At 46.2% G+C, this 17,648-nt stretch overlaps 1 protein-coding gene across 2 annotated transcripts in view; it reads right to left on the reverse strand.

Annotated features, from left to right (window-relative positions):
* The window catches only part of ANKRD35 (ankyrin repeat domain 35), an 87,288-nt gene that overhangs the window by 16,961 nt on the left and 52,679 nt on the right, over positions 1 to 17,648 (reverse strand). The window lies entirely within an intron of this gene.

Genomic DNA, 17,648 nt, shown 5'->3' on the forward strand with positions numbered 1-17,648 from the left:
CGTGATGTCGGAGGTAGAACGCTACTCGGAAGTCTCCGGGTCCGTGATTAACCGGGATAAGTGTGAGAGTCTCTGGCTGGGAGGGAGTGATCCATCTTTCGGTCTCCCGGACACCCTCCCAGAGCCCCAGTCGTCAGCCAAAGTCCTAGGCGTTCAATTCGGCCATGGGGATTATCCCACCCAAAATTGGGACAGCAGGCTTGCGATCGCCGCTCAGAAGGTTGACCAGTGGAAGGGTTGGTCTTTGACCTTCAGGGAAAGGGTGAACCTGATCAAGACTTACCTTCTCCCTTTGCTTATCTATTTGGCCAGTGTATGTGTCTTGCCAGAACCTCTCTGGACTCGGGTTTACAGTCTGTTCTTCCAACTGTTATGGGGGAATAGGCTGAACCTAGTCAAGAGAGAGGTGACATACCGTACGAGGAGATTAGGGGGGTTGGGTATGGTCAACCCCGTGGTGTTCCTTGTGAACACCTTTGTTAAGATCAACCTGTGGGTAGTCTCTTGCAGGGGTTGGTTTCGGCCTTTCTTCCAGGAGTGGGAGACAGGAGGGCAAGTGAAGGATTTGCGTACACCTCACGGATATCTTCCGGCTTATGTCACCCCGATTCTGAAGGTGATCCGCCGGTGGGGTTTGGGAGTGAGGGAAATCAAGAACCAGTCAAGGAGATCCCTTGACGAGAGGGTCTTGTTGACCCACTTCCGGAAGCCCCTGGCCCTTAAGGATTGCCCAAGCTGGGATCTAGACAAGGGGTTACAGTTGTTAAATTCGGCAAGGATCCCCTTGAAGTTTTGGGACTTGGCTTGGCGCTGCTTTCACGGGAAGCTGTATGTAAGGGACAACTTGAAGTACAGGAACTCTGATGAAAGGGGTTATCCCCGGGAGGAGTGTGGCGACATACTGGAAAGTATGGAGCACTTCCTGCTTCAGTGTCCCTTTAATACAGAGGTATACAAACGGGTGGGTGCATCCATTGGCTGGCCTAGGCTAGCCAACCTCTCCTATGCAGAATGGGCTTATGGAGCATTCAAAGGTTTGGGAGGAAGGGACCCATGCACAGCTTTTATAGTTAGCATAGTGATCAGGTACTTCACATGGAACGCACGGTGTTTAGTTTCAACCCAGCCGAAAGTCCTCCCTGTGGAAGAGGTGTGTAGGAACATTATAGGTGACCTGGGGAAGGTTCGCTCTCTTGAGTGCGAGAAGGTGGGTACGGATGGGGTCTCTTACCTCTGGAGAGGCTTCACCTTTGATGTGCCTTAGCCTCAGCAGCACTTTTCCTGGTGTTGGGCTGAGGCTTTCACATTAGGTTTTTGTTTTGTATTTAAGATGAGTTTTTGAAGAAAGGTTTGCAAATGACTGAACTCGGGCCTTCGGGTGGATTTTAATACAATTGGTTTGTAGAGATTGATATGGTTGTTATATATTGTATGATAGGGTAAGTGGGGTGTAGTTAGGTTGGGTGGGATGGGGGGGTTTATATTTTTGTGTGGGGAGGCCTGCATCCAGCCCTGGACTATGCGGACATAGGAGGACATGAGGCGAGGGGCTGGGTGTGGGTGGTGGAGGAAGGGCTGGCCTCATGGAGGGACAAGAGGCGGAGGTTGGCCCTGGGTGAAGGTGATGGGATAGATAGATTGGTAGGGATAGTATAGGTTTGTGTTTTCTCATATATGTGTGTAATATAAAATAAAAAAAATAAAAAAAAATATATATATATATAAAAAAAATATTAAAATAAATAAATAAATAAAAAATTATTATAGTTATTTGATATTTCTATTATGATTATTTTATGTTTATTATTTTTTATCGTAAGAAGTTGTAATTTATTTTCTGTTCTGAGCAATTTGTATAAATTTGTATATAGTCGGGGCTCAGCCGGATCGGATGTTTACGTTAGGCTAGGTTTCATTTTCTCCATTTTTTTTTAGTAGGTATGAATGAGATAGTATGCATGTAGTTGGGCCAGTAGGGTAAGTGTATATACACTGCTCAAAAAAATAAAGGGAACACTTAAACAACACAATGTAACTCCAAGTCAATCACACTTCTGTGAAATCAAACTGTCCACTTAGGAAGCAACACTGAGTGACAATCAATCTCACATCCTGTTGTGCAAATGACAACAGGTGGAAATTATAGGCAATTAGCAAGACACCCCCAATAAAGGAGTGGTTCTGCAGGTGGTGACCACAGACCACTTCTCAGTTCCTATGCTTCCTGGCTGATGTTTTGGTCACTTTTGAATGCTGGCGGTGCTTTCACTCTAGTGGTAGCATGAGACAGAGTCTACAACCCACACAAGTGGCTCAGGTAGTGCAGCTTATCCAGGATGGCACATCAATGCGAGCTGTGGCAAGAAGGTTTGCTGTGTCTGTCAGCGTAGTGTCCAGAGCATGGAGGCGCTACCAGGAGACAGGCCAGTACATCAGGAGACGTGGAGGAGGCCGTAAGAGGGCAACAACCCAGCAGCAGGACCGCTACCTCCGCCTTTGTGCAAGGAGGAACAGGAGGAGCACTGCCAGAGCCCTGCAAAATGACCTCCAGAAGGCCACAAATGTGCATGTGTCTGCTCAAACGGTCAGAAACAGACTTCATGAGGGTGATATGAGGGCCCGATGTCCACAGGTGGGGGTTGTGCTTACAGCCCAACACCGTGCAGGACGTTTGGCATTTGCCAGAGAACAGCAAGATTGGCAAATTCGCCACTGGCGCCCTGTGCTCTTCACAGATGAAAGCAGGTTCACACTGAGCAGATGTGACAGACGTGACAGAGTCTGGAGACGCCGTGGAGAACGTTCTGCTGCCTGCAACATCCTCCAGCATGACCGGTTTGGCATTGGGTCAGTAATGGTGTGGGGTGGCATTTCTTTGGAGGGCCGCACAGCCCTCCATGTGCTCGCCAGAGGTAGCCTGACTGCCATTAGGTACCGAGATGAGATCCTCAGACCCCTTGTGAGACCATATGCTGGTGCAGTTGGCCCTGGGTTCCTTCTAATGCAAGACAATGCTAGACCTCATGTGGCTGGAGTGTGTCAGCAGTTCCTGCAAGACGAAGGCATTGATGCTATGGACTGGCCCGCCCGTTCCCCAGACCTGAATCCAATTGAGCATATCTGGGACATCATGTCTCGCTCTATCCACCAACGTCACGTTGCACCACAGACTGTCCAGGAGTTGGCAGATGCTTTAGTCCAGGTCTGGGAGGAGATCCCTCAGGAGACCGTCCGCCACCTCATCAGGAGCATGCACAGGCGTTGTAGGGAGGTCATACAGGCACGTGGAGGCCACACACACTACTGAGCCTCATTTTGACTTGTTTTAAGGACATTACATCAAAGTTGGATCAGCCTGTAGTGTGTTTTTCCACTTTAATTTTGAGTGTGACTCAAAATCCAGACCTCCATGGGTTAAAAAAATTTGATTTCCATTTTTTTTTTTGTGTGATTTTGTTGTCAGCACATTCAACTATGTAAAGAACAAAGTATTTCAGAAAAATATTTAATTAATTCAGATCTAGGACGTGTTATTTTTGTGTTCCCTTTATTTTTTTGAGCAGTGTACTTTTATGGCAACGTTTTTGTATTTTTGTATAAAATTAAAAAAGAGTTCCTCAGTATCAGCTCTTACTCTGTATATATATGGACACTGCACAGTACCACTTCTCCTGTATACTGGGTGTAATCCTCGGTATCTGCTCTTACTCTGTATATATGGACACTGCACAGTACCACTTCTCCTGTATACTGGGTGTAATCCTCGGTATCTGCTCTTACTCTGTATATATGGACACTGCACAGTACCACTTCTCCTGTATACTGGGTGTAATCCTCAGTATCAGCTCTTACTCTGTATATATATGGACACTGCACAGTACCACTTCTCCTGTATACTGGGTGTAATCCTCGGTATCTGCTCTTACTCTGTATATATGGACACTGCACAGTACCACTTTCTCCCCAATGATTTATGGCTGGGGAGCACAGTCCAACAGTTAACACTCTAGGAAATGTCCATATAAATATTCCTCTAATGATAATAATCTGCCATCTGTTCTCTGCAGGTGATGTCACCGTTCATCTCCCGCCCACACAAGTTATTTATCTCTCTGATAAACACCACCACTCTTGCTGCTATACCTGCCACACACTGGACTGTGCAGACAGTAGGCACCACCAGACAATTTCTTCCTAGACAAGTCTGATATACAGGACACCCAACAAATAAATAATATGGCAGCACACAACAGGAAAATTATGACATCACAACTCCAATAAGAACAGGGAGATGATGCTATCCGGGCGACAACATGTGTAATCCTATCCTGTGTGATACTGTCTGCTGAGCTATGTATCTAATCCGATCCTGTGTGATACTGTCTGCTGGGCTGTGTATCTAATCCTATCCTGTGTGATACTGTCTGCTGAGCTGTGTATCTAATCCTATCCTGTATGATACTGCCTGCAGAGCTATGTATCTAATCCTATCCTGTGTGATACTGTCTGCTGAGCTGTGTATCTAATCCTATCCTGTGTGATACAGTTTGCTGAGCTGTGTATCTAATCCTATCCTGTGTGATACTGCTTGCTGAGCTGTGTATCTAATCCGATCCTGTGTGATACTGTCTGCTGGGCTGTGTATCTAATCCTATCCTGTGTGATACTGTCTGCTGAGCTGTGTATCTAATCCTATGCTGTGTGATACTGTCTGCTGAGCTGTGTATCTAATCCGATCCTGTGTGATACTGTCTGCTGGGCTGTGTATCTAATCCTATCCTGTGTGATACTGTCTGCTGAGCTGTGTATCTAATCCGATCCTGTGTGATAGTCTGCTGGGCTGTGTATCTAATCCTATCCTGTGTGATACTGACTGCTGAGCTGTGTATCTAATCATATCCTGTGTGATACTGTCTGCTGAGCTGTGTATCTAATCCTATGCTGTGTGATACTGTCTGCTGAGCTGTGTATCTAATCCTATCCTGTGTGATACAGTCTGCTGATCTGTGTATCTAATCCTATCATGGGTGATACTGTCTGCTGAGCTGTTGTATTTAAGTCTATTTTGTCTGATACCGTCCCTTCAGATTGTGTATCTAGGCCTGTGTGATACACCTCAGAGGACAACACAGCACTCCATTCCGTTGTGTATTTAGCAGTTTACCTCACGGTCAGCCAATATTTACCAGTCAGATACAAGGTCAGAGGTCAGCTCCGTCAACAGACGCCATGTGCAGAGGATTTTAGCGCACGTTCCTTGATGGGTCGCTACAGGCAACATCACATGTCCGTTTGTATAACTACACCGCCAACTATACAGTGACTTATCGTGTTGACAGGACCTTCTCCTTTATATGAAATCTGTTTCTTGGCCCAATGTCTGATGCAGACACACAGAGAAAATCTCATACCTTCATGAATGGATGCACTTAAAAGGATTGTCCACTCCCCTGCTCAAACCCCAATGATTATCTGTTACTCATCCAGCTGCTGTTTAATACAACTTTATTGTATTTTTGCAACACTCCATCTATATATATAAAGAAGGACGTATATACAGTATGTATGTGTGTATGTATTGTAGGAAGGCGCAAGGGGCCGTCATTGATGGAAGGTATGTGTCACTGAGATTCCTGGCCTCAGGGAGGTAAGAGTCGGTAGTTTTAAGGGTCAGCGGCAGCTAGTGCTGACTGACACTTTTTTGCTGTTAGTATGGCTGTAAAGCCGATCCGGCTCTTACTGGGAGTAGCCAAAGTGCTGGGTGGGTGGCAGCTCCCCACGCTCCAGGCCGGGTCCTTTTGGCCTATATAAAACCCAGCCAGCAGTCTCAGCTGGGTGTGGATGATCCTCCATCTGACAGAGAAGCTGGGGAGTCTCTGTGTTTTGGGACCTGTGAATTTGTGCCGCGCTAAAGGGCTGAGAACCGCATGCGGAGAAACAAGCCCCTAAAGCCTGCTGTGGACTGCGGATGGAAAACTGCTGACCAGGTGAAGATTTTGTTCTATGGACATTGCATGATGTGAACAAAACACCAAGACTGTGAACGGTCATTTTGTTTTTCCTTATGTGTGAATAAACACCGAACTGTTCATCAAGAAATGTTGTATCGAGTAAACCAGCTGCGAGGTGAATCCATTGAACAGTTGTTGGTGCCACAGGCTTATCGCAATCTCGTGTTAGAGTTAGCCCACCAGCATGTTCTCGGGGGTCATCTGGGAATGCAATACAGCGGTTTTACTCGCCCAGTGTGTTCAGAGAGGTAGAAGAATATTGTAAGTCTTGCCCAACCTGCCAGATAACGAGCCCCCAGCCACATTTCCTGATTATTGAAGTCCCGGTTGAGCAAATCGCTATGGATCTCGTAGGCCCGGTACCGAAGTCTGCTAGACACATCTTGGTTGTGCTCGACTACGCCACTCGGTACCCGGAGGTGGTGCTACTGCAGCATACATCAGGCAAACTCATAGCTAAGGAGTTAATGGAGAAGTTTTCTCGTGTGGGTCTGTCTAAGGAGGTTCTCGCCTCTACTGGGTTCTCGCCCTTCAAACTGCTATACAGCAGACACCCTCGCCGGTGTGTTGGACGTGGCCAAAGAGGCGTGGGAACAACAACCCACACCGCACAGAAGTATTGTTGAGTACGTCACCCAGATGCAGGGACGGATGGAAACAGTGTTACCTCTGGTTAGGGAGCATATGGAGGCAGCGCAGCGAGCCCAGAGTAGGATCTATAATCGTCAGGCTCGGGTCCGGACCTTTAACCCGGGTGATCGGGTGTTGGTTCTGGTACCAACCATAAACAGTAAGTTCCTAGCTAGGTAGCAGGGACCATACGAGGTGCTTGACAAAATTGGAGAGGTAGATTACAAGGTACACCAGCCAGGGAGGCGAAAGCCGGAGCAGGTGTACCATGTGAATCTGCTCAAACCCTGGAAAGATCGGGAAACCTGTACGGAAGACAGCCCACGACCAGGGTTTCTAGGGGGAGCGGTTTCGGCCCCTCGGTCTGAAGCAGGGGAAGCGACTGCCGCAGTGAAAATTGCTGACAGCCTCCCCTCTAAACAGGCTCAGGAGGCCAGGGAGTTCGTTAGTCGGAACACGGATGAGTTCTCAGACCTTCCTGGATGCACGTCCATAATCTGACATGACGTTGTCACTGAGCCTCAGGCAAAAGTCCGGTTAAAACCATACCGGGTACCCGAGGCTTGGTGACAAGCCATCGCGGAGGAAGTGCAGCTAATGCTCCAGCTAGGTGACATCGAGGAGTCAAAGTGAATGGGCCAGTCCGATAGTCTTAATACGCAAGCCGGACGGGACATTGCAGCTCTGTAACGATTTCCGCAAACTGAGGTGTCTAAGTTTGACGCATATCCCATGCCTCGAGTGGATGAGCTTATTGAGAAGTTAGGCCAAGCCCGGTATTTTTCTGTGTTGGACCTCACCAAAGGGTACTGGCAGGTATCCTTGACGGAGGCTGCCAAGGAAAAAACAGCGTTCCTCACACCAGAGGGGCTGTATCAGTACAAGGTATTACTCTTTGGTCTACATGGCGCTCCCGCCACGTTTCAAAGGCTCATGGACATTGTACTCCGTCCACATCTTCGGTACGCTTCGGCGTACTTGGACGATATCGTTATCCACAGCACCGACTGGGAAAGTCACCTACCTAAAGTACAGGCTGTAGTGGACTCCCTTAGGAAGGCTGGCTTATCTGCTAACCCAAAAAAGTGCGCGATAGGGTTAGAAGAGACCAAGTACCTGGGGTATGTAATTGGGCGAGGAATTATCAAACCTCAGGTGAACAAAATTGAGGCAATTAGGAATTGGCCCCGACCTGTCACTGCTCAGCAAGTAAAGTCGTTCCTGGGAATGGTGGGGTACTATATGAGGTTTGTCCCCCACTTTGCTACAGTCGCCGCACCATTGACAGCCCTTTTGAAGGGACACAAGTCAGTGACTGTTCAATGGAATCAGCAGGCGGAAAATGCTTTCTCTGCTTTGAAGTCGGCCCTGTGTGGGTCCCCGGTATTGGTGACACATGACTTCAAGAGGGAGTTTGTGGTACAGACCGATGTCTCCGAAGTAGGCCTCGGAGCTGTACTCTCTCAGGACATCAATGGGGAGGAATATCCTGTTGTTTTCCTGAGCCGCAAACTCACCCCAGCCGAGACCCAGTACAGTATAGTGGAGAGAGAATGCCTGGCTATCAAGTGGGCACTCGAGTCTCTCCGCTATTACCCCTTGGGGAGAAAGTTCCATCTGGTGACCGACCACTCCCCTCTCAAGTGGATGAGCCGGGCCAAAGAGAGGAATGCTCGGGTCGCCAGATGGTTCTTGTCATTACAAAACTTTAAATTTTCCGTGGAACATATGGCAGGCAGGTTACAGAGAAACGCAGATGCCCTGTCCCGGGTACACTGTTTGCGGGTGTTCACCCCCTCAGGGTTGAACAAAGGGGGGAGGTATGTAGGAAGGCACAAGGGGCCGTCATTGATGGAAGGTATGTGTCACCGAGATTCCTGGCCCTGGTAAGGTAAGAGTCGGTAGTTTTAAAGATCAGCGGCAGCTAGTGCTGACTGACACTGTTTTGTTGTTAGTATGGCTGTAAAGCCGATCCGGGCCGGCTCTTACTGGGAGTAGCCAAAGTGCTGGGTGGGTGGCTGCTCCCCACGCTCCAGGCCGGGTCTTTTTGGCCTATATAAAACCCAGCCAGCAGTCTCAGCTGGGTGTGGTTTATCCTCCATCTGACAGAGAAGCTGGGGAGTCTCTGTGTTTTGGGACCTGTGAATCTGTGCCGCGCTAAAGGGCTGAGAGCCGCATGCGGAGAAACAAGCCCCCAAAGCCTGCTGTGGACTGCGGGTGGAAAACTGCTGACCAGGGGAAGATTTTGTTCTATGGACATTGCATGATGTGAACAAACACCAAGACTGTGAACGGTCATTTTCTGTTTAAGTTAAAGATTTTGTGATTGCTTCTATACTGCGTCCGCAGCCTGCCTACCAGATCAAAACCCCACAGTATGTATGCATGTTCCGCAATCACTCAGAAACACAACCATCGATTTCAGAGTAACTTGGTACACACATCCCTTAATACCTGGAAATAAATCTTGTGGGGGTCTCAGCTCTCTAGCACGTACCGTTCCTGAGATATTCCCAAAAAATGACCTGCATTAACCAATAGAAGCCTGCAAGTCTTTCTCTTCATATCCCAACTGCTATACACACGGTCACATGACCCTTATCAGCAAATAGAAGCTTGCAGGCCCTTAGTCTCCACATACACACAGTTTTACTCCAGGTTTCCATTACAATTCAGCCATTTTTCTTCACTGCTGTAGGTCAGCATTAGGCTAGGGCTGCACGACACATAGGGCACAACTACGCTGCTACATGCATCCATCTTGGATGGATTTTTTGCAACTGTCGTGTAGCAGTCGCAGCGTGTGGCAGCGCGACACCATAGCCTATCATTATAAAAATAGTTACGCGACATGGGTACGACAAAATCATTTAGCCCTAGCCAGGGATGTAGGTAAAGGCTCATGGGCCCTGGTGCAAGAGTTCAGCTTGGGCCCCCTTTCCCTCAAACCTTCGTGCTGCATGAGGCAAAAATTGAAACTGCACCCCCCCTCCTCCATACCAAATTCTTAACCTAACCCCTTCCAGGGCCGGCGCCACCTGTAAGGCGACCTAGGCAGCCGCCCAGGGCGCAATTTAGCAGGGGGCGCCGGAACCGTCCGGTTTAAGAAAAAAAAAAAAAGTTTGTTAAGTGGCCGGCGGCGCCCCTCATGCTGCGCCGCCGCTCTAGTATAGGGGGGGCTCTGGCTACTGGCACATGATATAAGGGGGGCTCTGGCTACTGGCACATGATATAGGGGGGGCTCTGGCTACTGGCACATGATATAGGGGGGGCTCTGGCTACTGGCACATGATATAAGGGGGGCTCTGGCTACTGGCACATGATATAGGGGGGGCTCTGGCTACTGGCACATGATATAGGGGGGGCTCTTGTTACTGACACATGATGGTGGGGGGGGGCTCTGGCTACTGGCACATGATTGGGGGGCATCTATGAGGGCACTTATTACTGGCACATTGGGGGCACTTATTACTGGCACATTATTGGTGGGCACTATAGGGGCATCTACTGAGGCCACAAAGAACGGCTATTTTATATGGGGGCTCTGTATAGGGGCATTTTATACTGGGACACATTATGGTGGGGAATTTTGGGGAAGGTGGGAGAGGAGTACTATGGGCTCATCTATGGGGGCACTAAGAAGGGGTATTTTATACTTACAAATTATGGGGGACACTGAGGGCATCTACTGGGGCACTAAATATGGGGCATTTTATACTGGTACATTATGGGGGGCATTAGGAGAAAGGGGGGAGAGGAGCACTATGGAGGCATTTACGGGGGGCACTATATAGGGGTATTTTATACTGGCACATTATGGGGCATTAGCTCAACTGGGGGCATTACAAGGGGGTATTTTTTGCACTGTCACATTATAAGGAGAATTATTTCTACTGGGGGGGGGGGGGAGATTATGGTGGGCTTTATTACTCCCCCATGGTATGACCCCCTAGTAGCAGCACCAGCCTCTCCCTGCTCTGCTATCCCTCTGCACCTTCTTCAAATCCTTATTATGAAATCTTTCTCATTAGGATAAAACACAACATCAGCTCCGCCGAGCCCCCGGCCAAAGTGTGGAAGTGGCGTCCGAGATCCCCAAGGGCCAAGTAATTGTAAGTTTTCATGTGAAATATGTTTATGTTATACATATATAGCATCCACTGTGCCACACAATGTACAGTATACCGCTACACTGTGCCCCACAATATACAGTATACCGCTACACTGTGCCCCACAATATACAGTATACCGCTACACTGGGCTCCACAATATACAGTATACCTCTACACTGTGCCCCACAATATACAGTATACCTCTACACTGTGCCACACAATATACAGTATACCTCTACACTGTGCCACACAATATACAGTATACCTCTACACTGTGCCCCACAATATACAGTATACCTCTACACTGTGCCCCACAATATACAGTATACCGCTACACTGTGCCACACAATATACAGTATACCTCTACACTGTGCCCCACAATATACAGTATACCTCTACACTGTGCCACACAATATACAGTATACCTCTACACTGTGCCCCACAATATACAGTATACCTCTACACTGTGCCCCACAATGTACAGTATACCTCTACACTGTGCCACACAATATACAGTATACCGCTACACTGTGCCACACAATATACAGTATACCTCTACACTGTGCCACACAATATACAGTATACCTCTACACTGTGCCACACAATATACAGTATACCTCTACACTGTGCCACACAATATACAGTATACCTCTACACTGTGCCCCACTATATACAGTATACCGCTACACTGTGCCACACAATATACAGTATACCTCTACACTGTGCCACACAATATACAGTATACCGCTACACTGTGCCCCACAATATACAGTATACCGCTACACTGTGCCCCACAATATACAGTATACCTCTACACTGTGCCCCACAATATACAGTATACCTCTACACTGTGCCACACAATATACAGTATACCGCTACACTGTGCCCCACAATATACAGTATACCGCTACACTGTGCCACACAATATACAGTAAACCTCTACACTGTGCCACACAATATACAGTATACCTCTACACTGTGCCACACAATATACAGTATACCTCTACACTGTGCCACACAATATACAGTATACCTCTACACTGTGCCACACAATATACAGTATACCTCTACACTGTGCCACACAATATACAGTATACCTCTACACTGTGCCCCACTATATACAGTATACCGCTACACTGTGCCACACAATATACAGTATACCGCTACACTGTGCCACACAATATACAGTATACCGCTACACTGTGCCCTACAATATACAGTATACCGCTACACTGTGCCCTACAATATACAGTATACCGCTACACTGTGCCACACAATATACAGTATACCTCTACACTGTGCCGCACAATATACAGTATACCTCTACACTGTGCCCCACAATATACAGTATACCGCTACACTGTGCCCCACAATATACAGTATACCGCTACACTGTGCCACACAATATACAGTATACCTCTACACTGTGCCACACAATATACAGTATACCTCTACACTGTGCCCCACAATATACAGTATACCGCTACACTGTGCCACACAATATACAGTATACCGCTACACTGTGCCACACAATATACAGTATACCGCTACACTGTGCCCTACAATATACAGTATACCGCTACACTGTGCCCCACAATATACAGTATACCTCTACACTGTGCCCCACAATATACAGTATACCTCTACACTGTGCCCCACAATATACAGTATACCTCTACACTGTGCCCTACAATATACAGTATACCGCTACACTGTGCCCTACAATATACAGTATACCGCTACACTGTGCCACACAATATACAGTATACCTCTACACTGTGCCACACAATATACAGTATACCTCTACACTGTGCCCCACAATATACAGTATACCTCTACACTGTGCCCCACAATATACAGTATACCTCTACACTGTGCCACACAATATACAGTATACCGCAACACTGTGCCCTACAATATACAGTATACCTCTACACTGTGCCACACAATATACAGTATACCTCTACACTGTGCCCCACAATATACAGTATACCTCTACACTGTGCCCCACAATATACAGTATACCGCTACACTGTGCCACACAATATACAGTATACCGCTACACTGTGCCACACAATATACAGTATACCGCTACACTGTGCCACACAATATACAGTATACCGCAACACTGTGCCCCACAATATACAGTATACCTCTACACTGTGCCCCACAATATACAGTATACCTCTACACTGTGCCCCACAATATACAGTATACCGCTACACTGTGCCCCACAATATACAGTATACCGCTACACTGTGCCACACAATATACAGTATACCTCTACACTGTGCCACACAATATACAGTTTCTTCTGTAAAAGTCATCAAGTGTCATGGGTGGGGGGCAGGGGGCCCTTATTGTTTTCCGCCCCAGGCTTGTTTCTTTAGTTATGGGTTAAGTTATGGTAAATGTTCTCCACCATTCTTAATAGGGGGCTTTATTGCAACATATAACTCTCTTTTAATTTAAATGCTGAGAAAGGGGTGGAACATGTGATGTCATGATATGGGCAGATCATCTGATAAGGGGGGGGGGGGGGGGGGGGGGCGGCAATTTTTATCTTGCCTAGGGCGGCAAAAATTCTTGCACCGGCCCTGACCCCTTCTGTCCAGCCAGAGGTGTAACTTGCATACACTTTCTCTAATACCAGTGTTTGCACAAGGGTCTTTGGGCCCCTTAGGCTCCTGGGCCCGGTAGCAACTGCTACCTCTGCACCCCCTATAGCTACGCCCCTGGCTCTAGCCTTAAAGGGGCAGGGCGCTGTAGAAGTCACCGATAAGGGGGCAGGGGCCACTATTAAAGGGGCAGGGCGCTGTGGAAGTCACCGATAAGGGGGCAGGGGCCACTATTATAGGGGCAGGGCGCTGTGGAGGACACTTTTAAGGGGGCAGGGGCCACTATTAAAGGAACTGCTGTGGAGCTCACTGCTAAGGCATCAGGGTACTGTGAGGTCACTGTTAACCACCTCAGCCCCCAGTGCTTAAACACCCTGAAAGACCAGGCCACTTTTTACACTTCTGACCTACACTACTTTCACCATTTATTGCTCGGTCATGCAACTTACCACCCAAATGAATTTTACCTCCTTTTCTTCTCACTAATAGAGCTTTCATTTGGTGGTATTTCATTGCTGCTGACATTTTTACTTTTTTTGTTATTAATCGAAATTTAACGATTTTTTTGCAAAAAAATGACATTTTTCACTTTCAGTTGTAAAATTTTGCAAAAAAAATGACATCCATATATAAATTTTGCTCTAAATTTATTGTTCTACATGTCTTTGATAAAAAAAAAATGTTTGGGTAAAAAAAAAAATGGTTTGGGTAAAAGTTATAGCGTTTACAAACTATGGTACAAAAATGTGAATTTCCGCTTTTTGAAGCAGCTCTGACTTTCTGAGCACCTGTCATGTTTCCTGAGGTTCTACAATGCCCAGACAGTACAAACACCCCACAAATGACCCCATTTCGGAAAGTACACACCCTAAGGTATTCGCTGATGGGCATAGTGAGTTCATAGAACTTTTTATTTTTTGTCACAAGTTAGCGGAAAATGATGATTTTTTTTCTTTTTTTTTTTTTTCTTACAAAGTCTCATATTCCACTAACTTGTGACAAAAAATAAAAACTTCCATGAACTCACTATGCCCATCACGAAATACCTTGGGGTCTCTTCTTTCCAAAATGGGGTCACTTGTGGGGTAGTTATACTGCCCTGGCATTCTAGGGGCCCAAATGTGTGGTAAGGAGTTTGAAATCAAATTCTGTAAAAACTGACCAGTGAAATCCGAAAGGTGCTCTTTGGAATGTGGGCCCCTTTGCCCACCTAGGCTGCAAAAAAGTGTCACACATCTGGTATCTCCGTATTCAGTAGAAGTTGGGGAATGTGTTTTGGGGTGTCATTTTACATATACCCATGCTGGGTGAGATAAATATCTTGGTCAAATGCCAACTTTGTATAAAAAAATGGGAAAAGTTGTCTTTTGCCAAGATATTTATCTCACCCAGCATGGGTATATGTAAAATGACACCCCAAAACACATTCCCCAACTCCTCCTGAATACGGAGATACCAGATGTGTGACACTTTTTTGCAGCCTAGGTGGGCAAAGGGGCCCATATTCCAAAGAGCACCTTTCGGATTTCACTCGTCATTTTTTACAGAATTTGATTTCAAACTCCTTACCACACATTTGGGCCCCTAGAATGCCAGGGCAGTATAACTACCCCACAAGTGACCCCATTTTGGAAAGAAGAGACCCCAAGGTATTCGCTGATGGGCATAGTGAGTTCATGGAAGTTTTTATTTTTTGTCACAAGTTAGTGGAATATGAGACTTTGTATGAAAAAAAAAAAATATAAAAAAAATCATCATTTTCCACTAACTTGTGACAAAAAATAAAAAATTCTAGGAACTCGCCATGCCCCTCACGGAATACCTTGGGGTGTCTTCTTTCCAAAATGGGGTCACTTGTGGGGTAGTTATACTGCCCTGGCATTTTCCAGGGGCCCTAATGTGTGGTAAGTAGGTAAATGACCAGTGAAATCCAAAAGGTGCTCTTTGGAATATGGGCCCCTTTGCCCACCTAGGCTGCAAAAAAGTGCCACACATGTGGTATCTCCGTACTCAGGAGAAGTTGGGGAATGTGTTTTGGGGTGTCTTTTTACATATACCCATGCTGGGTGAGAGAAATATCTTGGCAAAAGACAACTTTTCCCATTTTTTTATACAAAGTTGGCATTTGACTAAGATATTTATCTCACCCAGCATGGGTATATGTAAAATGACACCCCAAAACACATTCCCCACCTTCTCCTGAGTACGGAGATACCAGATGTGTGACACTTTTTTGCAGCCTAGGTGGGCAAAGGGGCCCATATTCCAAAGAGCACCTTTCGGATTTCACTCGTCATTTTTTACAGAATTTGATTTCAAACTCCTTACCACACATTTGGGCCCCTAGAATGCCAGGGCAGTATAACTACCCCACAAGTGACCCCATTTTGGAAAGAAGAGACCCCAAGGTATTCGCTGATGGGCATAGTGAGTTCATGGAAGTTTTTATTTTTTGTCACAAGTTAGTGGAATATGAGACTTTGTATGAAAAAAAAAAAAATATAAAAAAAATCATCATTTTCCACTAACTTGTGACAAAAAATAAAAAATTCTAGGAACTCGCCATGCCCCTCACGGAATACCTTGGGGTGTCTTCTTTCCAAAATGGGGTCACTTGTGGGGTAGTTATACTGCCCTGGCATTTTCCAGGGGCCCTAATGTGTGGTAAGTAGGTAAATGACCAGTGAAATCCAAAAGGTGCTCTTTGGAATATGGGCCCCTTTGCCCACCTAGGCTGCAAAAAAGTGCCACACATGTGGTATCTCCGTACTCAGGAGAAGTTGGGGAATGTGTTTTGGGGTGTCTTTTTACATATACCCATGCTGGGTGAGAGAAATATCTTGGCAAAAGACAACTTTTCCCATTTTTTTTATACAAAGTTGGCATTTGACCAAGATATTTATCTCACCCAGCATGGGTATATGTAAAATGACACCCCAAAACACATTCCCCACCTTCTCCTGAGTACGGAGATACCAGATGTGTGACACTTTTTTGCAGCCTAGGTGGGCAAAGGGGCCCATATTCCAAAGAGCACCTTTCGGATTTCACTCGTCATTTTTTACAGAATTTGATTTCAAACTCCTTACCACACATTTGGGCCCCTAAAATACCAGGGCAGTATACCTACCCCACAAGTGACCCCATTTTGGAAAGAATAGACCCCAAGGTATTCGCTGATGGGCATAGTGAGTTCATGGAAGTTTTTATTTTTTGTCACAAGTTAGTGGAATATGAGACTTTGTATGAAAAAAAAAAAAAAAAAAAAAATCATCATTTTCCACTAACTTGTGACAAAAAATAAAAAATTCTAGGAACTCGCCATGCCCCTCACGGAATACCTTGGGGTGTCTTCTTTCCAAAATGGGGTCACTTGTGGGGTAGTTATACTGCCCTGGCATTTTCCAGGGGCCCTAATGTGTGGTAAGTAGGTAAATGACCTGTGAAATCCTAAAGGTGCTCTTTGGAATGTGGTCCCCTTTGCCCACCTAGGCTGCAAAAAAGTGTCACACATCTGGTATCTCCGTACTCGGGAGAAGTTGGGGAATGTGTTTTGGGGTGTCTTTTTACATATACCCATGCTGGGTGAGAGAAATATCTTGGCAAAAGACAACTTTTCCCATTTTTTTATACAAAGTTGGCATTTGACCAAGATATTTCTCTCACCCAGCATGGGTATATGTAAAATGACACCCCAAAACACATTCCCCAACTTCTCCTGAGTACGGCGATACCAGATGTGTGACACTTTTTTGCAGCCTAGATGCGCAAAGGGGCCCAAATTCCTTTTAGGAGGGCATTTTTAGACATTTGGATACCAGACTTCTTCTCACGCTTTGGGGCCCCTAGAATGCCAGGGCAGTATAAATACCCCACATGTGACCCCATTTTGGAAAGAAGACACCCCAAGGTATTCAATGAGGGGCATGGCGAGTTCATAGAAATTTTTTTTTTTTGGCACAAGTTAGCGGAAATTGATATTTTTTATTTTTTTCTCACAAAGTCTCCCGTTCCGCTAACTTGGGACAAAAATTTCAATCTTTCATGGACTCAATATGCCCCTCACGGAATACCTGGGGGTGTCTTCTTTCCGAAATGGGGTCACATGTGGGGTATTTATACTGCCCTGGCATTCTAGGGGCCCTAAAGCGTGAGAAGAAGTCTGGAATATAAATGTCTAAAAAATTTTACGCATTTGGATTCCGTGAGGGGTATGGTGAGTTCATGCGAGATTTAATTTTTTGTCACAAGTTAGTGGAATATGAGACTTTGTAAGA

This window comes from Bufo bufo, chromosome 11, assembly GCF_905171765.1.
Source record: "Bufo bufo chromosome 11, aBufBuf1.1, whole genome shotgun sequence".
In the NCBI taxonomy this organism is placed as follows: Eukaryota; Metazoa; Chordata; class Amphibia; order Anura; family Bufonidae; genus Bufo; species Bufo bufo.